The following is a 4,245-nucleotide window of genomic DNA, read 5'->3' on the forward strand; positions in this document are numbered from 1 at the left end:
AAACTGGTTTCAAATGAGAATATATAGCCCAAGGTTGTTTCTCTTCAATCTGGGTCTGTCTGTGTGTCATTGCATCAAACTTATTTCATCCTATCACATGTACTTAACTCATTAACTCTGTCAGAATCTTCTGTGAAAATATATAAAGTCATGCTTGTATTCTTCAGAGTATGAAGATCTTTGATGGTGTGGCAGTCATTTTTAATTATTGTCCATCATCACTAACTATTCTGCCTCCCCCCTCCTTCTGTCCCCCCCCCCCTTTTCCTCTCACTGGTGGTGGTAAGGGTGAGAGGGCCCCTCATAATGTTCATCTCCTTCCTCTTATGTGTCAATTATCACAATCAACTGCTGCTGTGGGGCTATATAGACGTATGTGAGATACATATATAGCTATGGAATTGATCTGCTACCATCACACAAGTGGTTGCTAAGCAACCTCTCAAATTCTAAAATCTTTAAAAAAATATATATATATAATAAAATATAACAGAAGTAAAATGGTGGTGAGTAAAGAACAACCAAACCCATGATTTCATCAACATATCCATCATCTGTAACAGTTTTTTTTTTTTGGTCATCAATAAACTGTATTAATTTTTAACAATTTCTTGTTTTGTTTCTCTTTCATTTTTATATTTATTGCCTTGTAGTTCTCTTCCATTTTATTATCAATTGACTAATCAGCTAATTCGTACCTGGCTTTCGTTGACATGGAATTCCGGGTAGAGATAGGGGCCCACCAAGGTTCTGTCCTCAGCCCCCTCCTATTTATCATAGTCCTCCAGGTGATAACAGAGGAATTCAAGACAGGATGCCCCTGGGAGCTCCTCTATACTGATGACCTTGCACTAATTGCTGAGTCACTATCAGAACTAGAGAAGTTTCAGGTGTGGAAACAAGGAATAGAATCAAAGGGCCTTAGAGTCAACCTAGCTAAAACCAAAGTCCTTATAAGTAGGAAGGTAAAACAAATACAAACCCCTTCAGGTAGATGGCCCTGCTCGATCTGTAGAAAAGGCATAGGTAAAAACTCTATAAGATGCACCCAGTGCAAGTTATGGACACATAAGAGGTGCAGCAATATCAAAGAAAGGTTAACTAGAAGTTAGTTTTTATATGTAGCAGATGTTCAAGAGCAATAAACACTGTAAATGTGCAGAAAACAACTTCTGCCACATTCCAGGGAGAAAAACTAGACATAGTTGATAGCTTTCGCTATCTAGGTGACCAAGTTAGTAGTGGGGGAGGGTGTGCTGAAAGTGTAGCTGCTAGAATAAGAATAACCTGGGCAAAGTTCAGAGAGCTCTTACCTCTGCTGGTGACAAAGAGTCTCTCTCTCAGAGTAAAAGGCAGACTATATGACGCATGTGTATGAACAGCCATGCTTCATGAGGACATGCGTAGGCTCGCAAGGAATGAAGCCAGTATGCTCTGTTGGATATGTAATGTCAGTGTGCATACTCGACAGAGTATCAGTGCCTTGAGAGAAAAGTTGGACCTAAGAAGCATCAGATGTGGTGTGCAAGAGAGACGACTGTGCTGGTATGGTCATGTGGTGTGAATGGATGAGGATAGCTGTGTGGAAAAGTGTCACATCTTAGCGGTTGAAACTGTTGAAGAGATAGACCCAGGAAGACCTGGGATGAGCTGGTGAAGCACGACCTTTGAACATTGGGCCTCACTGAGGCGATGACTTCTGACTGAGACCTTTGGAAATATGCTGTGCGTGAGAAGACCCGGCAAGCCAAGTGAGACCTAAATCCAAGGCCTCTGCCAGTCGTGTAGCCAGACCACTTATGCGTACCTTCCTTCATTGGACACTAAACTCCGCTTGCGAAGACCTGTTGAGGCAAATGAAATCGAACTAAATTCAACGACTGGCACCCATGCCAATGTCGTCTCATTCATTGGACATGAAACTCGGCTTGCGCATGCATACTGATTATATTATCGTATAGTGTGTTTATGTGTTTAAAGTTTGAGAACTGTATGAATCTGAGGGGAGAAGATTTGAGTTTAGTGGGACATTCATTTGTTTTTTCTATTTAATGTTGTCTTTTCATATTTTCAAGTCATTTAAAAACAAACGCACTATACGATAATGTAATCAGTATGCGTGCGCAAAACGACCAGAAGTTATGGTGGTCTAGTACCGAAAGATCGCCCAAAATCGGAGTTTGGGCACACTAAAAAGTCAGTACTGTTATATTATATTCTACAAATTGTATTCTGTTCATGAAAACCCACCGATTTTGATAGAAAAAATAAATTGACGAAAAGATATTTTCTGCAGACCTTTTCAGTCGACTTCCGTAAAGGCGCTGGTCACGTGGTTTAACCTATCGGCTGCTGCGTAATGGAGGGACTTTTGAACTTTTAGTTTATTTTTCGCTTTCAAAACCACTGAAGAAAAATACCTTGGAAGGTTGAAATCCCTACAAGTCAAGTAAGTTTTATTTATAGAGTAGATAAATTAGGTTTTTTATGCCTAAGTCTGTTGTTTAAACCTGACATTTTCATGAAATCTTTCTGTATGACAGATAACAATATCCCTAGTTTATACGAATGGGTTAATTGCCGATTAGCGTTTGTTCTGGGATAGTAATATTGGAGTTGCAAGTGTGTTAGTTCCATTCTTTAAACTTCTCCAATAGTCTTTTTCTGTTTTTTGGGGGGACTTAGCTATAGGTCAGCTCTATTTATAAGCATTTGTTCAAAGGTGCTTCTACCCAGACTATTGTACATGTAGTGGAGTCACCAAAATGTGGTACGTTTTTGTTTAGTGTCGGTGCGATAGGCATGTGTTTGCCTGTGAAATGACAGTGATAACTGGTTCAACTATTAACATTTTTTTTATTTGCTGGTGTTAATAAATAATATTTGTAACGGTTGATGTTTTTGTGTTGTGTAGTCGATGTGTCACCCATTGTAACGATAAGTATTATTTACCAATTGTGCTGGTTATAAGATGAACGATGAAGATGATCAACATTTTGATAGAAATATTTATTTACCGTTACTTTATATGTTGCCATATCACGACGGGTAGGCCAGTGTAAAGTAACGGTAAATAAATATTTCTATAAAAATGTTGATCATCTTCATCGTTCATCTTATAACCAGCACAATTGGTAAATAATACTTATCGTTAAAATGGGTGACACATCGACTACACAACACAAAAACATCAACCGTTACATACATGTCTCTTGCTTGGACTCTCACTTGGAGGCAAGTCTTTATGGTGCATGTACGGATATGTTACGAGCCGTTTTGAATATCTCGTAGAAAAAAAAAAAATCCGAATAAACAAAAACTGCATAGCAATATTCTTGCAATATGTGATATCATTAAGCACGGATAGACACATTGGTTTTCTTAGCCAAGCAAGAACGTGAGAGAAATAATATAAGAAGGAACAATACTGCTTTCTGGCCCTCAGAGTGGGTTAGGGTTAATTCTAACCTTCAAAATTTCTGTAGGCTTTGAGGAACCGAGCAGATATTCATAAATTCCAGACCACTGTACCAGTTGAACTCTCGCCCCTCTTATAGGCCCCTGTCTAAAATGGCATAGCATGGGGTGACACGGACTGCACAAGGCGGCTACTTTATATATATTTGTGTTTGTTGTGGTCAAAGATATGTTACATTTAAGAAGGCAGCCAACTTGGTTACTGCACTGAGCGGCCAAAATACTATCTCGGGCCACAGACTATCTATGCACTCCATGATATAAACTCATCGACCGTCGCAAATGTTATGCAGGATCACGATGGGTAACATGACCGAATCGGACAAATCTGGGCAAACTCGGCCAGAAAAGTACTACATTATTCAAATTGTCCTCTTCTTAAGTTGATTAAATCAATCTCATTATATCCCCGGTACTTTATTTATCGACTTCAGAAGTCAGAAGGATGAACTACGAAGTTGACCTAAGCGGGATTTGAACTCAGAACACAGAGAATTATTAAGGAACAAAGTTTGTCTTCCAGTTTCACTTGGAGGGTCATTAAGGGTGTGGAAACCTTGCCCAGAATTCGATTAACTGGAGTTGAGTGTCAGTGGTTTAGGTCATAAGTGGTAGAGTGTGTTTTTGACAGAGATGTAGCTGCTATTTCCTGCAGATCAGATTCAGATTGCATCCGGGAAACAGACAAATGAGATTGACAATTATTGGCGACAGCTGGGGGTCTTCCAAACAAGAAATCACTATCTGTGGATTAATCTGCTGGATTAA

The 4,245-nt window shown here is 39.3% G+C and overlaps 1 protein-coding gene across 1 annotated transcript in view; it reads left to right on the plus strand.

Moving 5' to 3' along the window:
* Positions 1 to 2,326: 2,326 nt before the first annotated feature.
* LOC106869602 (uncharacterized) overlaps positions 2,327 to 4,245 on the plus strand; it is a 12,543-nt gene continuing 10,624 nt past the window's right edge. The window contains exon 1 of the mRNA XM_014915411.1: positions 2,327 to 2,449. The gene's annotated coding sequence lies outside the window, so the exon portion shown is untranslated. The remainder of the gene's footprint in view (positions 2,450 to 4,245) is intronic.

Source organism: Octopus bimaculoides, chromosome 9, assembly GCF_001194135.2.
Source record: "Octopus bimaculoides isolate UCB-OBI-ISO-001 chromosome 9, ASM119413v2, whole genome shotgun sequence".
Classification (NCBI taxonomy): Eukaryota; Metazoa; Mollusca; class Cephalopoda; order Octopoda; family Octopodidae; genus Octopus; species Octopus bimaculoides.